The sequence below is a fragment of the Corvus cornix genome, chromosome 9, assembly GCF_000738735.6.
Source record: "Corvus cornix cornix isolate S_Up_H32 chromosome 9, ASM73873v5, whole genome shotgun sequence".
NCBI lineage: Eukaryota > Metazoa > Chordata > Aves > Passeriformes > Corvidae > Corvus > Corvus cornix.
The window spans coordinates 13,682,570-13,705,027 of record NC_046339.1 but is presented as its reverse complement, the minus strand read 5'-3'; the positions used below and the strand labels follow the sequence as shown (position 1 = coordinate 13,705,027).

General features: G+C 39.1%; 1 protein-coding gene across 4 annotated transcripts in view; it reads right to left on the bottom strand.

Moving 5' to 3' along the window:
* PLSCR5 (phospholipid scramblase family member 5) overlaps positions 1-22,458 on the bottom strand; it is a 75,529-nt gene that overhangs the window by 35,680 nt on the left and 17,391 nt on the right. The window lies entirely within an intron of this gene.

The following is a 22,458-nucleotide window of genomic DNA, read 5'->3' as shown; positions in this document are numbered from 1 at the left end:
CTAATAGTCACTTTAAATGCAGGAATGTTAAAGATCTTTGCCCTACAGATTTAAAGCCAAATCCTGTCCTGAGCAATTCTGAAATTGGTCGAGGCATACAAACAGAAAGCAACCAACTCTATTATGCTGACATACACAGGCATTTTGAAATCCTAGATATTCGTAGGTTTCTTCCAGCACAAGCCACATCAGAGCATGGAGACAGCTGCACGAATGCTCTAAAGGTCATACATGGATTTGCACTCATTAGTGGCCCTTGTAATTTATTTGTCAGAGGTTTGGCTCCATTGTTTACATAAGACCTCTCCACATATATTAAGGAAGTAGCAGGAAAGCAGGACTATAGCTGTTGGCATGAAGAATATGAATTACCTTCCCGGAGCACATGCAACTATATCCCTCTCATCCATATCCTGTCCATATAAAATCAAAATAGCAGCATAGACGAGCTTATGTTTGTGTGGTGCTGCTGAACCTGCTCCCAGCCACAGCTTTGCTTTGGCTTTTATGGGGACTTAGAGCTTTGGTTTTCCCAGCATTAAGACGTGAACAATGAGAACTCTTTTTTTACCACTTTGAGTTCTAGCAAAATTGCCAGGGAAATATTATTGCTGAGGAAAATGCATCATCCACTCATTATCAGTGCCCACAAAATACCAGTAACATATCAAGGAAACCAAGTGGCGAATATAATACTCAATAAGTATGCAAATAATCACTTAGGACAGAAAAATCTTCTGCAACATTAACTGACAAGAAATTAATTTGGTATCATTTATCAAGCTTTTCAAATACATACATGGTACAATGGACTTTTTTGAGTTAAATTATAGGAAACAAAAATAGCAATTGTAAGCTAGTAAATGAATGGAACCAAACCCACGACTTTCACATCTTTGAATTATTAGTCCCAGCTTTCCATAACAATACATTTTTTTCTCCTAGGTTAATTGAATTAAGAGGAAATTTGTCCAATTTTTTTGCCAAATAAATTAGATTTAATATATTAACTTGGGAAGACATCAGAGGAAATTTACTGGGTTCATTAGGCTTAGGAAATTAAGTTACAGAAAATTGTGCTTCCTTGTAATGGATTTAAGCAGTAATATTTAGCAGTCTGCCAAAGATACACATTTCTCATACAAAATAGATCTCTTATAATCTGAAAGAGCCACTACTTCACAGCACCTGCAGTCGTGATTTGTAAAGGAAAGACTACTCCTACTTCTAAAACTCAGAGAACTCAACGGAATGTTAATTACATCCACAAAAACGAATCACTTGCCCATTATTTAGGGTGATGGCAAAGGGAGGTTACTCTGAATAACCAAAAAACTTGGTTAACCTCCTGAAGACATCCCAGCCAGACACTCCAGACTGGGCAGTGGCTGCACTAACCCCTGCTCAGCTGTGCTGGCCCTCAGCACCACTCAGGGGGGCAGTGAACTGCCAGTCCAGTGCCCAGCCCAGGCTCTGTGTGGCTTCTCTGAATTCACAGGAAGATTAATCCACAGCCCAGACAAAACTCCCATGGTAACAGTATGCACTGAGGTACAGAGGTGCAAATTCACAGCCTGGGAAGCTTGGGATGTGTTCTGGTGGGCTGCAGGTGTGCCCAGGAAATGTAGGATAACACACACAACACTTTACAGAAGCGCTCCTACAACACTATCTTGATGCATTTTCCAGTAACAACTTAAACAAGGTGTTCACTCTGTAACTCCACACAGAGAGAAGCAGCCCAGGCAGAACGATTTTGTACAAATTCCTTTGTGAATATATTATCTCCTATTGAAAAATAACCATGTCAAAGAAATGAGAACAGGTAGGAAATAATCCTCTTGTCTTGTAAGGAGGTAAGGACCAAACCCTTTTCCAAATGGGCTCCCGTGGTCGTATCCATGGCTGTGACAGCCCAGAGCTATTCCTAATCTGGATCAGGACAAGGAGTTCAGTGTCCTACATGGTTACAGCCATTTATGACAGCTCAGAGGGTACAATAGGAGAGACATTAAAAACTCTCAATCTAATCCCCAACCTGAACGAGAACAGAAGAATTTAAGATGGTGAGTTCTCCTCCTCTGCAGGATGACACAACCACCTGTTGTGACCTTTTAGGAGAGCACTGTCAAGTCTCATTAAATTCCATCCTAGAGGTACGAAGATGTTCCAAAAAGGTACCTAGAGGTACCTTTTAATATATATCTTATATAATAATAATCATAATATATATTATAATTCATACCTTTCCAACTATACCATGTTCCTATGAATGCTCAGTGTTTGAAAAGTTACCCATGGCATGAAATTTTTAAAAGGATAAAAATTCTGAAACAGAACTGCCTTCCACATGAAACAGAAACTAAAAAAGTTTGTCATGGTCACCCTTAATTCTAACAGGAAGGATACTGCTCAATATGAGGTCCTTCCTACCAAAGCAATTTATTCTGTCCACATAAAGGTTGACCTGAGTCAGAGAATAAAGTGGCAGCTTTCTCATGACATCACATGCGTAGTTAAAACTCATATAAAACATAGTCTAGTTTGTAGCTAAATTTGACCAAAATACCACAAATTAAAAACTTCTATTGGCAAAAAACCACCAAGGGTTACAACAGTTGTTTCCTAATCTGAACACTTTGATAAATTGGGATCATAAAGTTACTAAAAATCTATCCAGAAAGAGCACTGCAGACTACAGAACATCCTCAGTTGTTACTGCCTAAATTCACCCACCCTACTTCAGTACCCGGTCTTGGTTCCAAAGTAGAGACAGACACACCTTTTTTGGAGGAAAAATAAAATCACCTTTCCGTAACTGAGGGACCTTATAGCAGACCTTCTCTATGGCCCTTGAATAACTGATACCAAGGCTGCTCTGGAGCACTATTGCAGAGAAAGACTTTCAGCAAAGGGGAATGGAGCAAGACAGACAACAGACCTGTACCACTGCACTTGGGTCGGTGTTTGTGGGCAGACTCAAGATTTGCATCCCTTTCTTCCAGGGATATATCAAGTGAAGTAACTGGAGTTGTTACTGCTTCCCTTCTCTTTGCCTTGCTTTCTTCATACAAACTGTCTTTTGCATCTTACTGCTCTCCCAGTTACCCAACAGATAATTTGATTTGCAGAAGAACACACAGAGGACTCCTTAAGTGGCTAATTCCAAGCTACTGGCAGTAACAAAGTAACACTTCAATGGGCAACCTCAGCTCCCAAAAGGGTTTGTGTGATCCTGCAAGGATCAAGCAAATAGCACTTCACCTGAGGTGCGTAAGATGGAATTTGAAGAAGTTTATCAAGCCATGGGTTCAAAATTCTTTATTTGGTAATAAAAAATAACAATAATTTGATGTTTGAAACATTCTGGTATGTCACACTGGTGTAACTGCTAAACAACAGAGCAGCAGCAATTTGGTATGTGAAGACTCCTTTTCCATCTCCTTCAGCAATATTTCTAAATATTATGTATTTTCAGTCCTATTTTCATCACTGCCTTAAGCATAGGCTGCTAGATGAAACCGCTGAAATACGTGATGATATCTAGGAGTGTGCACTTAAGGAGATGAACAAAAATGGGTGGGAATTTCTGGTTTTCTTTCAAATTCTGGAATTAAGAACTAATGTTTGAGAAGAATAAAGTGAGAGGCAACAAAGGCTGTATCAAAGCAGTAGATTAGCCCTTGTATTTGTAGGCTCAACTCAGTCATATTCCACAGATGTACTTCCTATGTTTTAAATTATTATAGATTTACTGTATGGCTAGAAAGCACACGGCTGGAAATATTTTTATATTTAAAACTACTTCACTCTGCAAATAAAAACATATTTTAGATCAGTAAGGATTAAAAAGCAAGTGTAACAAGGGAATGGGATTTTCTAGGAAGACAGCCAACTGAGACAGTAGAAGTGAAGACCAAATTCTGGTGTGAAGCTCTGCAATCCTTTTATTCTGTTATACTGATCTAAAAAGGTTCAAAAGAGTCAAGATACTACAAGCTGCTTAGCAACCAGGACTATCCTACAGGAAATCCTAGGATATTTGACCATCCTAGGGTAAGGATGCTACTTGTAATTTCCTCCACTTCTTGTCTTGTGCCTAATGATTCACTTCCCTGCTTAAAAAGGACACAGGGCTAAAACAAGTATCTGGACCACAAATAAGCACCATGAGGGTTTGTATGATTCCTTAGCGTCTTGTTTTCAGATGAGAAATAACTGGCAAAGAACAGCACAAAAAGGAAGAGAAGGGAAACCAACACAGGGTGGCATTTTATAGTGGGGCTGTATTTTGGAACCAGGCAGGCAGAAACTGTTAAATTGGAAGACTGCTCAGGAAAATTATGATGGGCATTGAATTGGCTCTTTGAAGGATTTTTCTCTTCCCATCTACCACAGAGGGGACAGGTCCCTTCCTGCTTCTCTGAACCCAGCTGAGAGACAGTTTTGTACCTTGCTTAAGACACCAAGTAAAGAAGTCTGTTATTTTTTCAGCTAAAAACTCAAAAGAAGGTGCATGCTTATAAGTGCCAGTTGCACCAGTGAACTTTGTGAAAGGCTCGCTTAAAACTACTTAAAATATCAACTTCAGCCCATATAAAATATCAGCTCTTCAGCACTTCTCCTAAGCTTGTACAGCTGGGACTTTGACCTTAGTGGAGCAGATGGTGTAGATGGCTTAGCATGTATTTCCAGGATCCATGAAAATGAAATGAACTTCTGTATTATTACTCCTTGTGGCATCAGTGGCTGGTTAGGGAGAAAAACAAGACCTAAAGATTCAACTTTTCCAGACATTTTAGGGGTGTCCTAAAATATATACTGGAAACGATAAAACCATTCTTCACATTTGATGCATACTCTTAAAAGTGACCATCTGGAAATTATCAAAATTCACAGGACTAGAAATATATACACAGTGTGGTTTCATTATTCCCCACACTCCCACATCAACTACCACATCCCATATTTAGAAAGACAGAACTGCTAATTTATTTGTTTTTAAAATTCTTGAGCAGATTAAACTCTTAGAGAAGATGACCAGAAGAAGAATACCATGAACCAAACCAGACAATAGGGCTTTTCTACTCTTGGCTATCTCCTCCCCCTTCAAGTACCATGTCCCAATTACACAAAAAAATGCCACCATCCTTATGCACTGGGTACAGGCTCTCTCCCAAATGCCACTGTCCCCATGCACTGAGGTCCAGGCACTCTCACAAGACACCATCGTCCCTGGTGAGCTCAGTCTTGACACTTTGCCCATGTTACTCAAGCAATCTGTGGCCTAATAAAGGCCCTGCTTTTTCTCCTTCTAATTATCACATCTTCATTGACATGCATTGGGAGGAATGATTGAACCTCCCCACTCCAGCATTCTCCTAAACATTTTTTCTTTCTTGTGATGTTCACAAAATGCCTGGTACTATTGCAAAACATCAGCTATGCCAGTGAAAAGTATAATTTCAGTTTGGGGCTGCCTTTTACTGGAATAAAAAAAAAGACCAACAGTTTTCACACAATTACTTTAGGCCTGTGGGGATTGATTCATTAAAAAATAACTTTGTGGCTTCCATGGTTTGATGCCAGTAGAATCATTAAAATAATGTCTCTTATATTTCTTAATATGAGAATTCTCATTAACATGATACATCCACTATTACCATATTCATCTCAAATTCAGTGCCAACAATTTCCAGAGTGACTTTCCATATAAAAAGGGTGATTGGAGAACTAATAATTGAAACAGACATTAACAAAGACAGTTTGATTATTAATAAGCAGCCCAGGCACCTTCCTATGGTAGTTTAAGCATGAATTGATTTTCTACCTGTAACATCTATTTTTCTGTGAAACTTTGAAAATAAATCAAGAAAAGCCAAAATAGTCACTGTAAGTCAAAGTGTATGAAAAAAAGTTCTTTTATACTTTTATTTTACTCTTAAAAGGAAGACTGAGTATTTCAGGTAGTGTACACAGAGTAGCTTTGCTTAAGACGCTGTCTCAATGTTCTGTAAATTTTTAACAGTGCCCTTTATAAATGTTTCAGGGCTATAGAAATGAGACAGGCCTATAAGAAGTTTAATGGGTCCCTGTTTAGCCATTTGTAATGGGGATTTAACTGCTTTGTTTGTGAGCTTCAGCCAAGAAAACAGATTACCTTCATCAAGTACTAATACTCCAGAGTCACTCTAAACTCTGCTCAGCTACAGAAAGGTATCATGGGATGTCAATAAGTATTATAAACACTAATCCAGCAAACCTGTCAGCTGCTTTATAAAAAATTATATCTAAATTCAAGCTCCAAGTTCAATACTGCTCTTCCATGTCCAAAGCCTTTAAAAAAATTGTGATGGATCATCAGGGGCACATTTCAGAACATTCCAGTCATAATTGAAACCCTTGCAGAGAAAGTGATGTTCTCTGAGCACTAGCAAGATAAAGGCATGTATTAAAGATTAACTAAAACAACAATTTTAAGGCCTCAGAAATGACATCATATCCACCATTTCTATCAGAACAACTTCCTCCCCGTATTTGTTGAGTCCAGCTCACAGGAACGAAGCTGTTGCCAGCAGAGTGTAGAACCACTGCTCAGCCCAGCCAGAGTATCCAAGCCCAGCCAGGATTTATTGAAATCAGCCCCTGGGAGTCCCCTTGACTTTGCTACAGTCACATCTTAAACACACATAGGAGTCAGGAACAAAAGTCTGCCTCAGCCTCCTCTCCAGATTTACTTGCACGAGGACAAAGAGACTGTGCTTGTCTCCTCCACACCCTGGCAGAACCAGAGCTGGCTGCAAGGAGAGGTGGTGCAGGATGCACTCAGAGCCTGGGCTCCAGAGGGGAGAGCAGGACAGAAACCCAGGAGCAGCAGAAGTGAAGTCAGTGCTGTTCACAGGACTCTTCCAGCAGCAAATCATGTCACCCCTGCTTTTGTCTTGTGGACTATGAATTTCCATTTCTCCTTCAAAAGTTGTCTTTCCTTAAACCAAGCAGAGGAATGATTCATAGCCATCAATCTTATCTTTCACTAGCACAGCTAATCCATTTGGGATGAGAGAGGAGCTCTGGGCTGGGTAGCAAGCTGCTGCACAACCTCTGCCTGCCAGGACTGCTCCTGGCAGAAGGCAGCATGGGCACCCTTGGCTGATGTGCTGCTGGGGCACAGGCTCAGCCTGTCAAGGAGCTGAGCAACATGATCCAGCAAAACACTTGAGGGTCTGCTCAGCTAACCTTGTTTTCTTGTTGACTTCAGACAGACAGCAAACATGTCTCAGCAGTCTTTTAGATGAAGGACAACACCACAGTGCTTTGGAAGATGGAGCCCAGCCAAAGAAATTCTGCAGTGCTGCTGCCTGACACATAAGCAGAAATTTCCTTTCTTTGGAGTTTTCAATCTGGTACCTTTTATGACCATTAAAAAAAAAAAATAGAGAAAGAAAAATGAGGGAAGTAATATCTTACGGGCTTTATCCATCAGTTCCATCTCTTTGCCAAAAGCAATTATTTACTAAATATTTGTAATGGCAATGTCATTTTCATGAAACAAACTGTTCTCAAAAAGTTTGGGAAGGTGTAGCAGGCTGCTGTAATATAAATGTCGTACTTACTACATATTGTGTGCTTGATAGTAAATATTCCTGTGAGAAGGAATGTTTAGTGAAGGAAAATCATAAGAGTTATATATGATTGGCATATGGAAAATATAAACAGAACACTATTTGCATAAGAGTATATTAGGAGAATTTCTTTTATGTTTATTCAACAAATGTTTCCTAAAAGGTTTTCCTCCAAACCAAGCAATTTAATTTTCTTTTTAATGTTATTCTCAGTGGTTATAAACTTAATTAGCTTCTTAAGCTTCACATTTATTTGCATTTGAGATAAATGTAATCTCTTCTTGGTATAACTTTTTGAAATCAAAATATGGACTAAAAAGGTGCAAGTTTGATTAGTGGAACAGATACTGTAGCAAGTAATCATAGCAATGAGATGTTAATTGGTGTCTGGGTGGTTCTATTCATAGCAACAATAGGCCATAATAACACCCGGTGTCCTCTACTGTTCAACAGTATTTTGCCTTCTCGTTTATCATACTGACAATTATATTGTTCTCGAATTTCCTGCCGGTCTTAACAACAGAAAGGTATATAAAATGAGTCAGGCATCTGTGAATTTTTTGAGGCAGATGAAATCAGAAGGAATGTTCTGTAGTTCAACTCCTGTTTCTTTCTGGAAGTTAGCAGCCTGGAACAAGTCTAACTTCTTTTTTTCCACAAATATATTTTAAAATAATTCTTTTAAATTAAAAGCGAATTTGGGTGGGTTTTTATCCTCTCTTGAAAAATTCTGCTCCATGTGTATCCCCTAACAGACCTAGGGCTTGTAGTTGTACTTCACCAAAGAGCAAAGGGATCAGGATGTGTCCCCACAAACTCACCTTCAAAATACACAGTAAAGGACAACACTTAGGGCCTGACACAAAATCTTCATCCACCAGCCTAATTGCTACTACTTTTGCTTCTCTCTGGCTGTAAGCCCCCCGCCATCATATTTTATTTGAGCAAAAGGTTTTCACTGTTGAGTTTCTCTGGTTAGAAACTCAACTAGTATGACTCCTAAATTTAATTAATTTTCAATTAGATGTAAAATCATCATCCTTGCCTTAAAGCTTAAGCACATAGGCAGAACAGGTATCCATGCTTGATTTCTGCCCAGTTTTGTGGGTCCGACAGCAACATCATTCATTCCCAGTGGAGCATAGGAGGAAACATTTGTCCATGGGTTCATATGAGCAGACAGGTCAAATGCTAAACAGGGCTCTGAGAGAGACAGAAAGGGCAGGATGAAGAAATCCAAGAGCCCAGGAAAAAGCACCCATGCTGCAGTTGCTCCTTCATCGATAATGTATACTTTAAATTTTCACTCATTATTTTAAAGTGAATGTTACTTCTTTCTTTCTCTTCCTCCACTTCCATCTGCAGAGTTTCCAATTATGTGGTAAAATTTATGCTCAATTGCCTTTAATTCCTAGTTCCTCTTGCTTGATCTTTGTACTATTTATCCCAAAAATACAGATTTCCTCATTTAGGTAATTTCATTTCATTGATAGTTCTGTTTTTCTCTTCCTAGCAGAAATCTGGGATTCACATTAAGTTACCTTCCTTGCCATTTTCTGCTAATAGCATTTCCCTCAGTAAGCCACCCATACTTCTTGGTCAGGAGCCTTTTCCATTTCCTCTCAGAATTCTGCTATTTGATTCATCTGAACATCTGCTAATTTTGAGTGTTACTTCATAGATAGCAAGAGTCATAGGAAAATCCACCAAGTTCCTGAAATCCAGAAAAATACACATTTGGGAGAGAAAAAGGACAGCCTTACAGCTTATTTGAAGTTTATGAGACAAAGGTCAGCTTCACATTTAAGGAAAGAATAGCCCACTTGATGCTCTAATGTGCACAGTGCTTGCTTAAGACATGTAGACCATGAAATTATATTATGGGTTGTGTTAGGAACTCAGTGATTAAACCATAAGGTCCTTCTTCTTTTTAATGGGACATGCCATTTTGCTGGATTTAAATACTTACTTGTCAAAGATCCCTAAAACCTACATTATGTTCCAATTATAATGAAGTTCTGCTTTCATTCCATACACACTAAGATACATCCAATGCATTAACTGGCCAGTTCTCAGACAATGCAACTTATTTGACTGCCAGACAGAGAAAACGAAATTGCAATGGAAAAGAAGTAGGAGAGGACAGACTTTATCCCAAAAATTTTTGAGTAGATGAAGTCCGCTTATCAAGAACTCCCTAAGTTGCCCTTCCAGTTTACTACATGGCATACTTCACAAACTCTTCCCACAAACACTTTGAAGTACTGTCCTAAAAAAAATAAACAACCCTATGTAGATAAATGAGAGTTCCTGCACAGAAATCCAGTGGCAAGACACTGATGCCTTTATCAAAAAGCAGCTTTCAATGCTGCTGGAAGTATCAAGCCCAGAGACAGTCCCTCTCCTTTACACTTTTATTTCTCTTCAATTAAAAAAAAATGGTGGGGGATAAGCAGGGTTTAGATACTTTTCTCCAACTTTTACATGAAGTAGCTATACCCTCCTCATAGCTCAGCTCTAACATATTCCAAATGCAGTGTCACCCAGGGCATATAAACCCCTTAATCTCCTAAAATAAAGGAACAATTGACCTAAGGTAGTTATCATCACTTCTGTGAACTGCCTGGAAGCAAACAACTCCAGCATATAAATAGGTTCCTGATCCTCTGAAACTGATTAACTAAAACAATTACAATCAATTAACACTCTTCAAAGTGTTGCTGCAATCCAAAGAATAAAATCAGCCAGGTGACCTTTAGCATTAAGAGATGCCAGAACATTTACATATTAAGTTCATATTTAAAAAAAGAAAACAACCCTCTATTACTCCAAGCTCTGATCCTAAGCTGATGTGAATAAATAAACCTGAATACATTGAAACAACAGGGAGTTCAGAAGCTTCAACCAGCCGAGAGTGGAGCACTCCAAATGCTTCAAGAGAAAAGTGCCTCAAAGGAATAACTAAGTATTTAATATAATAAAAGTTAAAAATGAGACACTGAACTACAATTGCACTACGCAAAAATGTGGAAAAAGTAGTACGTAAATATTGTAAGACCATGAAAAGATACACAACAGATTCAGCTTCTATACACACAACATTAACACCAGAAACATCTCCCCATCAGAAAACCTTAAGAGCAGGCAGATTTTCTTCATTTTAAGGAACGTCAATTAAATCTTAACTTCTTCCATATAAGCAATTTCTGAATATTTTCCCACTCACATTCAGACTGAAGTGATCAGATTGATTACAGTTGCTCCCAAGAACTGTCTTACTGCTCTTCCCTGATGACCTCTATTGATAAATGTGCTGACTAAATTTAATTAATCTAAGTTTTTTCAGTTTACTTAAATCCTATTAATAGTTTAGCATAGACTTTTCTCAATACCAAAAAGTTAATTTTTAAAGCTTGTTTCAAAAATACCTCCTTTCAGAATAGTATAGCCAGTTTCTTTAGAAATTTAAGATACACTGTGTTCTCTTAAATTCTATCCAACAAATACTATTTTCACTTGCTTCTACATTTTGTATACATTTCACAAGAGATTATAAAGGAGCCAGTGAAATATTTCACAGTTGCCAAGGCTCTCATGTCCGTCCCATCGCTGCAGAGTACAAATTCCCTCATAATTTATATTTATGTGACTGATTATACAAGACATCAGGATCTAAAAGTTATTCAGTTATTAACAATTTAGAAATCTGGCCTAACTCACTGGTGAGAGGCCAAAGCAAAGACACCTACCAGAACAGAAAGTGTTTTACATACAAATTTCTGTGACATTTTCAGCATTAAGGAGAAAGAACAAAACATGGAGCTGTTTTCGTTCATGTACTGAAAGGTATTGTTTGACAATGTCTAAATCTTGCAGAGCCACACCAGGGAATTTTACCTCAGATGCTGCATTGCTTGTCATTTACAGCAGTGAATATTGTAAATTAATTAGAAAGAGGGTTAAAGAAAAAAATTGAAAATAATCACGTCCCACTAGTTGAATCACAATGACCAATTTTACTGTCTCTTGCATGTCTGCTAACCTCCAAGATACAAGTGTCAGAATTCATTAGTTGTTTATGAAAAATGAATGTTTCTCCAGGACTATAACAATATAGAACACATTTCATTGCTTCCTTGGAGAAAAGGGCATTCATAGTCCTGGAATGTGAACAGTAGGAAAGACTTGCCTAGCTCAATCTCATTTTATTTAAAAGGGTGTTGGAATTGAAAGGTATAGTGTAACTATAGCTGTAGGAGTGATTCTGATTGCACTGTCTCCAAAAATTAAGCATTTCATTCTGGCTAAGATATATAATCTCTTCCAAGACTTATGAGAGGGTCTCTGATTGTGAAGAGGCAGGGCTGAATCAACACTGTTTCACTGGAGGCTTCTGTATCTGTAGATTAGACAATGCTTGCTCACAGTATAGTGGCAAAAGTACCATTATTGCTCAGAGGATTAGTATGTCAGTGCTGGCTGAAAAGATGCTCATTTCCGTTCCCTTCCTACATTTAAAACTGAGAGCCTCAAAAATAGTATCTGCTGCTTTCCAGTTGTTTTCTGTCTCTCTTTGGGCATATGACAAGGTGTGTGTCATATTTCGTACCTACATAAGCATATTACCTACCTACAGGCCAGTAATGCCTTACGCCAGCAGCATTTATCTGTGTAATCAGCAGGAACCAGTGCATCCCCATAAATGCTTCTCCTGTTCTAGAAAGATGATTGCTGGTGCCTTCTCTCACCCAAGAGCTGACAGTTCCAGCCTGGTAAGGACACAATGCACAATGCTAGTCTTGGCCTTCTTGATGCAGCCAAGAAGTGGGATCCCTTTCCCAAGAGCACAAAGGGAAGAATCTGTCCCTGCTCACAGGATGGAGGAGGAGGTGGAGGGCACTGGGTTCTGCACGCAGAGTGGCTCGAGGCAGACAGCATGGGTCCCAGCCACAGAAAGGCACTCAAAGTTCAGGAGTCAACTGAGGGTCAACGCAGAGAGTCTAAAATATATTACACTCTGCAAGAATCAGTTTCTATGCTGGGGCCAAAGAGGAGAACAAAGCTACAGTAACCAAGATCAATTTACTCTGAGTGGGGCATTCACAAGGGAGAAGGGATTGCAGTAATGTGCACTAATAAGCCACAAGTATCTTATTAAACTAAGCCTCCCCCAATTGTCCCTTTGTAGTCAAGCCATCCAGCTCTTGCACTTAATACCAACTGAGTTGCCTTAATATGACCTTTTACTAGTTTAAAATCTCTTTCAAAGTATCACAAATACACTACGAGAGAAACACACTGGCTGCCAAGCAGGGCTGAACAAGGAGAATGGTGGATCTGCCACCTCCCCAAAGTATGTGATGTATTTAATAAATCCACTGTTTACAGACCCAAGCTGCAAAATGCCAGCTCTTGCCTCCTCCTTAAGGGATAGGAGCATAATCTGCTAAAAACCAACTGATCTAGTATTTTGATGTGATCAATGTAGTTATACTGCAAAGGCAAAAGGAATACGTGTGCATGAAGTTCATGGAGCGAAAAGCTTATGAACCAACCTTCAAGTCCTACAAAAGCTTCTGGCCATATAAAGAAAACTGAGTACCTGCAGTGTAGTATTTGTCTATATCTCAGCAGAGATATAGTAAAGGCTCCATGTGGAATATTTCACACTTGCAAAATAAGCTCTTAAAAACATTTTCTGTAAGATTTAAAATGTACAAATATTACTTATTCCACAGGAAAAAAAATTGGGTTTATGCCATTGCCTGCATATTTGGTCTTGTTCCAAACACTTAGACAATTTTATAGATTTTAGTGACATACAATTTAGTAACCCTTACTCTATAAGGAGATAAAAAGTAAATTAATAATGATCTAGAAAACTGTTACTGAAGATTCATCTGAGAGCTTTTAAAATTAGTGATCAAATTCTGTATAGAAAGTATATCCCTATTACAGAAGGACGTCTGTTAAAGAAAATATAAGCCCTTGTGTTTCCAGTATTTGCTTAAATTTGTGATCAAACATGTAAATATTCCTGATCTCTCCTCAGAGTTAAAATTACTTGTGTTGAAGTTCAAACCTCACTCAATTAGAAGAAATATTTCAATTAGCGTACAAAGAAATGTCAGCAAGATTAATGGCAAGCAAGTACTAAAGATTTGTCATCAGCTTATCACTGCTCATAGTGCCTGTGTCACTCATGTCACTGACTGTCCAGTTTGCATCTTAAACTGTCCCTGCCTTTTTCAGTAAGTTAAAAAAGACACTTGCATGGTAAAAATTTTTCTGTCATTATCTTCTTTCGTAATTACTGAAGCTAACCTTACTCTACATACATGTGCACACGTTTTGCACTCATGTTAACCTGAAAAGGATAAGGTGCAAGACTCTGTATTTGCCTTGTTGTTTGCATAGCATCACTTAAAATAAGGCCGAAAAATTATTTCCAGAGGGAAAATTCTACTACATATGATACAGCTGTTGTAAGCTAACTTTTATATGTAAGCTGCAACTATGACAGTGAGGTTCCTTGAATTGTAATAAAACTTCCTGTCATTACTGACACTTCATGTGATGCAATTCAACGCAGTGGGCGCTTCTTTTGTCCTAAACATGTTCATGCCTAAGTTGCACTAAACACCGAGGAAAGAGACAGTGAACCTTACAGGCTCACTGTAGTAATAAATAGATAAATTCTGCCACTTCAGCACTGAGCTGGAAATTACCCACAGGACTGCTGCGCCAACCTCAGGTCCTGGCGGCTGCATTATATTTCCATATGCCTTCAGCACTTGCCCTCACTACCGCCTCATTTCAAAATGAACGATGCCATCTAGAAAGACAGTAGACCCAAACTGGCTTCTCATACTGGTAATTCTTAGGACCAGTTCCTGCGGAAAGGAAACCTTCAGTGGAGTAAAAGCCCTTTGTCATCTTTGGGATGAGGAATGTGCAGAGAAGTTGCAGAGCAGTACTCCCTTCCTCTCTCTGGGCAGTTCATGTTCTAGGCCACTCCTCTACCTCCTCCAAAGTCACCACAACAGTTCATAACAAATGACAGACTAAAATATTTATTTATAGTTTTAACTAATTTATAGTCTGCAGTTACAAATGTCATATTGTATTTTATGCAGTAAGGCACTTTGAACTAATAATCAACATTTGACAGAGCCAGAGCTGCTGAAGTGACATGAGGAAATGCAGAGTTTCCTCAGCAAATCTAATTCAAACTTCCACAACTTTTAGACAAAGATTTCTCAAACTGCTGGTATATTCCAGTAACCTAAAACTCAAGAGTGCCTCAAGAAAAATTATTCATTACAAAAGATATTTACATGGTATAAAAACACATTACTTTTGCCGATAAGAGCACAATGAGCTGCTTCACCTCCAAGCATTCCACTAACGAAGACATCTTACAGTGTTTGAAGCTCTTACAACAAAACACTCTGCCAACACAGAATGCCCCAATTTTCACCTCCTGGAGAGAAAATCAGGTCATCAAATCAACTTCTGAAGAGGATCTCAGCTGAGGGAAAGCCAATCCTCGTACCATATAGAGAGGAAAAGGTGAGGATCTGGAGTCGAGACACTTTAGGGAAGCTCCAGCCTGGAGGATGCAGCAGCACTGCCCCACTCCGACCCTCTGCCCTGGCAGCAGGGAAAGAGCCAGCAGAAAAGGTCCCACTTGGTCTCCGCTGAAGTTGTTCCACTAGAAAAGCTGCTGCACAGGAGTTTTGTATCCTTAAAGGATGAGGATAGAGCAGAGTGTGGAGTACCTTGTCCGAGGTCTGTGTTTGCCCACATAATTCAGCTGTTTAGCACACTACTGAATCCACCCAAAGCAGTCACGCTTATGAAAAGTAGATGAAATCTGTAGCACGTTACATCTCCTGCCTCATGCAACTGAGATCAGTCCTACCAAGTGAACTACAAAAACAAAACCTGAATGGTTGCTCTGCATCTATAAAAAACTTTTTTATTGCATAATAGATAAACTAAATGCCTCTTGAATAAAGAAAAATATGAAAAAACAATCTTTTGCTAGTTAAACCCAATATATAAAATTATATTGGAATAAAGGCTATCACTTATTTAATAAACCAAGAGTAGCTGTAATAAGCACAAATATTTCTGATAATCTGAATGAATAAAATGCAATAAAAATTTTAAAGAATTTGTTTTTCTACAGAAAGCTCTACACTATTTGCCATCAACTACACAGTTAATTTAGATAAGTCAAAGAAGTTTTCATTATATGAATAAATTGACAATTTTTTCAGCACCTGTATAATAATGCCATGTAAATTACAGGCACTAAATAGAAAACACTACAAGCAACAGTGATGGTATCATATACCATAATTCCAACAGCTCCTAAATTGGGAAACAAAAGATAATCTATATTTTCTGGATTCCAATCTACTAAAATCATAATGTTATAAAGGTTTTGCAACTATTGCCTAAGATACAATTTTAAATTCTAAACTGCTCACATTTTTACTTCAGAATTCACCTCATTCATTGAAATGTTACCTCAGCATCTATTAAAGTTTTGCCTTGAGCAAGGAATTATTGGGCTTTTTGTTTTATTTTGTTTTTCATTTTTATATTTAAAAGCTGTCTGCTTCTAAAATGAAGCTATTTAATCCCTTGTCATCACATGGTCATAAAAATTGCAGGCAGACATAAGTTAGCAGTGGCTGCTTCACAGGCCCCACAGCAATGCATGCTAACAGATTTTCAAAGCAGTTCAAAGAGTCCAGTTTCCATCTGTGTTTGGTGAAGGGTGCAAAAACCTTGGGGCCATCTGAAAACTCTGCTTCATCTCTAACACTTGGAATAACAAAGGTGTTATTTTTCAAAGCCACAGTCTCCCCTCCTGGGGTGGCTCTGCAGATACAGTTCAGGGAAGGTGGGAAACTTCAGAGTCGATATTCTCCTTCTAGACTTTGCCTCCTTCAGGGAGTTCTTTTGAGGATGGCACAATGGTGGCCTATATAACATGGGTTACTGCCAGCAGAGGCCAACAGTTAATGAACCCTATAGACAAATTCTTTCTTCTGATTTCAGTACAAAAATCTACAGGAAAACAGCCTCAATGTTCCTCCTACACACCCTTCTCTTCAAGCCCAGGAGTGTTATTTGATCAAAAGAAAGTAGAGGGTGCTCTACACCCATTGTACAACCCAAAATTGTGCAGTGCAACTCAGTTATCCATTACATGCAGCTACGCCAGCTCACAAAACAAAACCATGTGAAAGCAACAAGAAAGAGGATGATCAGTTTGCTTTCCTCTTGATAAATAGCCAGTTGCTAATCTGCACTTCATTGTCATACACAGGGCAAGTGTTTCTCTGATGTTTATTTCCACTATGCAGCTGTACAAAGTCTAAAAAAAAAAAAAAACAAAACCACCAAAAAGGAAAAGGAAAAAAAAAACAACCCAACAACTTGCTAGTTATTTGCTAGGCATTAACCATTTGCTATTGCATTTCTTGTGACCTGGTATCACACAAACACATACCAGAACAGAGACAGGGAGAACAAGCTGACCAGAGAACACCAGTATAACCATGGCAAAAGGCTCTATCAGGCAAAAGAGCCTGATAATCTCTTGAATTCTCTCTAAAGGAAGGTTCTGGACAATAAAGGCTTTTGAACCAAAAACTTCTGTCTAGATGCTCACTTACATTCAAATCAAAGTCTCAGTATATTCACATTAATGGGCATTGATCCAGCTCACTTCCAGCCTAGCCAGTGTGTTTGTGGCCAGGATAATTTCACGACACTGACAGGAGCGTACACCTATTTAATTGATATTTTATATGGAGGAGCTGGGTGAATGGTTTTGACTTCTGTAGTCTTCTGGTATGCATGCCTTAAAACATACATCCTCAAGAGAAATTGCTTGATTTTCAAATATGTATTTCCCCCTAGGTTAACTTATTTGGTGATATCTACTACAGCAAGACTTTCTGACAGTTTCAAAGTTAACCTTCTTGACTAGCTCAGCTTCTGAAACTGGGTACATCTTCAATGTGCCCTCCCATACTTCCCCCAAGACTCTTTCTTCCCTCTCCTAAAGACAACATCATCATTTTCTAGCCCTTTTGCATTAGTGTTATGCAAATCATTTCAGTGGAAACAAACCAAGACAAAATCAGCATGAAGGAGCTCTGTTCTCAGGTCCCTGCCTCTTCTGCAGTGCTGGGATTGGTGAGTGGGAGAGCAGAGGATGGCTCATTTTGGGGAGGAGGTGTAATGCACCATCTGTTCCCACTGCTGGTAGGAATCAAAAGTGGAAGAGAGCACAACCACTGTACACTCACACCACCTTTCCAAGAGCTCACTGCTTATTTTCCACATTTTAATGAAATTCCATGCCTACCACTGCCCACAGGGTTCCACATTTATTCACAGGCATTTCTTTCTTTGTTGCAAGGCTCCAGGCCTCCTCTCTTTGTTCAAAGCTTCTCTCTCAGGGCAATCTCTACCCTAGCTCCCATCATGTTGCTTCCTCTCTGACGTCATTGTAGGCAAGAGTCAGGAAAAAGGTTAGTCTTAAATCTTATAGTAAAGATATATTCCTTTGAGATCAAGTATTATTTCTTCACAATTTTATCATTACCTCTACCCCTTGATTAGTGTTTAAATCAGAGTCACAAGGATCAAGTTCCAAACCAAAAAATAGTTCCTTGCCGTTTGTGCTTTGTTGTCTTTATATTAATTATTCTATTGTTCTGATTAATTTAAAATTGAAATGCAGAGAGCAGTGGGTTACATTAATTCTGATCTCTGAATAAAGATGGTTGGTTTTGGCAGAAGACTTTCCAAGGCTCTGGTAGGTTTAGAAGGCACATGGAGGATTGCAAGGCTTATCTTATCAGAAGGTAGGGCTATTCTTCCTGCTTTTCTGGAACTCCTTGGTGTTATGGAGCATACTGTTTGATGTATAGGAATTGCTGGGGAATGGGGAGCAATGACATTTTTGGTGGAGAGGAGAGCACTTTGAAGTCATGCATTGTTCTGTCTCTTCCAGCTCTTGCACACTTCCCATCACCATGGTAACTGCCTGCTTTAGTGAAAGAAGAAACCTGCTTGGAATTTGTTTTTGAGAGTCATGCATGTACTGTTACAACGATGGTTTCTGACTAAATTATTAATCTCATGTCATCATCAAGTTTAGGTAAACTACACAAACTTGCAGCAGCTGACGAGTGAACCCCTGAAAAATATTTTTGCACTAGGTACAGGTTGAAAGCAAGCCATTGTTTCAAACATCACAATAAAATAGTATGTATTAATCTAGAGAAACTTTCCATGGATTTTGTATCTTGTGCTGTTATCTACCAACTAAATAGACCCGAAAATTGCTATTTAAAGTTTAAATCTACAGCTTGTCAAAAAATATTATTATGGCTTTGCAATCATCGCTTCCTTTGCTTCCAATATATTCTCCAAATATGTTATGTATTATAATATATTATATACCTGAACACAGACTCCAGATTTGCTTTGTAGTTGTAAATAGTTAGATCATATATAAGTGCTAAGTGAAGACAAAACATACAGCATTTCCTTGTAAGTCTGTAAAGTATAAGGTGACCAAGAGCTGTTATTTTCAAAGGGAAAGATGATAAAAGTCAAATTATCAGGGCTACATTGGCATGGGAGCTCTTTAAACTCATCATCAAAATACTAATCTTGGCCCAGTGGCTCTGCATGGTCTTAGAACTGATGCTTTAAACTCATTTTTCACCAGATGCTACACCTAAAATTCAACTCAATCAAAAAATATTTCTGCCCCTATCACAGTGCTTCAGGTAACACAGAAAACTCTGTCCAGCATTTACCAAATCCGGACAAGCACATACATAAAAATCCAACTAACACCACAAATTTTAGAAAATTCTAGTGCAGTGAGATGCCCCTGCTGTATTTTTATGATACAGCTACTCTATCACACTGAGTTGGCAGAGGGGAGAAAAAAAAAAAAAAAGGTAACCGTTTATGCTCTCTTTCACATTGTGTTAATAGGTATCATCATAAAAGTATGGAAACAACTTTTTTTCATGTAAGGTGTGCCATCTACTAGGCAAAGAATTTTCTGTATGGTGCAACAGCTGTACATATGACAGTAAATTGTCTCCACACGTTAAGCCTCTAGACATTTCTGTTAAACAGAACCAAACCACCATACTCCACATTCCTCTTGATGCCTCTTACACCACGAAAGGTGAAAGTTCTGAAGTGAATAGGCTTTAGCATAATTCACCCCTGTGCATATGCAACGTAACATACACCCAAGCAAAAAGGAGCATCCATATCTTGCATTGAGCCATTATCACATTGGCAACACCAAGACAACAGACACCACAGAGCAAACTGGAAATGCACATATTAAGTGAGAAGTCAGGCCTTCACCTTTTACACAAAATCACTGCGGCTTTTTCACGTTACACATGATTTAGCTTAATTCAGATGTCTGCTCAGCAACTGGCTTGGGGCTGAAGCCCACACAGGCAAATGCTTTCATAAAATCCAGCAAGTGTTTTCCAGGTCCTCTGGCTATCATAGCTGCAGCTCACAGAGGCAGGGCCGAGCTGTTCATAGTTGTGCAGCTGACACTACCTGGATGGTGACAGCCATCAGCAAACTCAGCCTGTGATGCCAAATCCCTAAACTGTTGATCCATATTGAGCTTAACACCAAAGATACTCAGCTAGTAACACCAAGGAATTTATCTATTAGTACCTCAGTCATGTATATAAAATTACTTCATTGCAGGCATGATTTTAACTTAATTAGCAGTGTTAAATTAAGGCAAGAAGGCCAAGATAGCTCTACTGAAAACTCTTCTCTCCTCTAAACCCAACTCCCAATTACTAGGGAGCAAACTAAAGATTTTTAATTAGTAAGAAAGACAGCTACACATTAATAACTACTTAAATAGTCTCTTGAAGGAGATAGGTTTCCCCACAATGCAGAAAAACAATAAAATTAGTATTTAGCCAGTATTCACATTTCCTCCTTAGTGCATTTCCTCACAATTTGCAATGTACAAAGCAGGAAAATGAAGCATAGTAAAATTTGGCCTTAATAACTAAGCATAGGGAAAACATTCAGAACACTTTAAAGTTGGACTACTGGTTGTAACACAAACCCAGGCCCATTCATTCATTACAGAATATTAATACAAAAGTATAAGTAGATAATTTATAATCAAGTGAATTACAAAAAAAAAAAAGATTTTCTCAGATTTTTACTTGAATAATCTCCTTGCGTAGCCATGTGTGACATAATTTGATCAGAATGGATTAAAGTGCATAGTGGGTTTATTTATTACTGTTTCTTTTCTCCATGGATTACAACTTCATCACTCAATAAAGGGCAATCCCTTCAAAACAGACTGCTTATATATCTTAAGCATATTTCCATTAGATACATAAATTAGGATCTAGGTATAGCTTAGTGTTTGTGACAAGGCACACAGACTCAGACCTAGAGATTCAGATGGACCTATTATACTTAAATTTTGATCTCCAGACATCCTCAAATCTGTGGTTTGGTGCATTTTCTCGATTTTCACATCCACTGTGCAGGGCACACAGGAACACAGAGGAGGCAAGGACTGCCTCCCCTACTCACAGGCGAGTGGTGGTTTCCTGTGTCCTACCTGGAGCAGTCACTCAGCTGCAGCAGCGAACCCGAGCCCAGCTGTGCCTGCTGGAGAGGCTGAGCCGTGCTGCAGCTCATCCCACCCCACACAGCCAAGGTCAGCTCGTGTCCAGGCAGAGTGCAGGGCACGGGCAGGGCAGTGCCTGCAGGTGACTGCAGAGAACAAGAAGCCTTCACCAGTCGTCAGCCAGAACCACCTGCACATTTAGACATTTTCACCAAGGGAGCTACCCTGCCCATCACACATGATTTTGGCTGCAAGGACGATTATTGCAGCCTTTCAGCAAAGATTAATCAGTTTTCCTGGAAGCCATCGCTATCAGAGATTAACAAACAAACCTGTTTACACCAGACACTTTAATTGGCTATCGCTAGCCTAGATATGAATGAAAACAATCCTCACAAAAAGATGCACCTACATTAAATGCATCCCTTTGCCTTGATTTGGGAAATTAATTTATCTGTATTTCCTGTTTCAGCAGTATAGTCTAAAAGGAAGTCTTTGTACTTGGCTGCTAGATATTCCCATCCCGCTCAAATGAACTCAAAAATCTGGTTTCCATCCATGCCATGAGAAGATCAGCTAAAGCAGATTTAACTGATTATCAAAACACCCCATCTGGTAGGAGGGCTCCATGCATGTCCTTCATGCACCAACATCTGATGCTCCCAAGCGGGAGCCTTATGGCTCAAACTCTGCAGTGCTGCCAGAGGGCTGCAGAGGGACTCGCCCCCTGACCGAAGGCAGGGGCTGCACTAAGCTTGTCTCAACCTGAACTTTTCTGTGCCTGCTTTAGGACCTGTAAGCAGACTGCTGAAGTTATGCCTCTGTCTGTCCCAGCAAGAGAGAGACAACACTGATTTGATCAGTTTGCCTTTATCAAGGGGAGTGAAAGGGAATGCCACAGACCCTCGTTTAAAGCATCAGCACAGACCTCTTACAGTCACAGGATTCTCGACTGGATGGACCTGTGGTGTTTCCCAGTACATTTAATTCCACTAAAATAATAATCCCCTGTAATAGGCTCATGGCTTGAGCTAGAGCCATTAATCTGACTCCCCTCTCCCTACCCTAATTCTGACCAGCAGTCAGGGAATCTCCATCCTTCCCCATCCCTGAGCTACAGACTGTGTCAACAGGAATTAAGCAGGC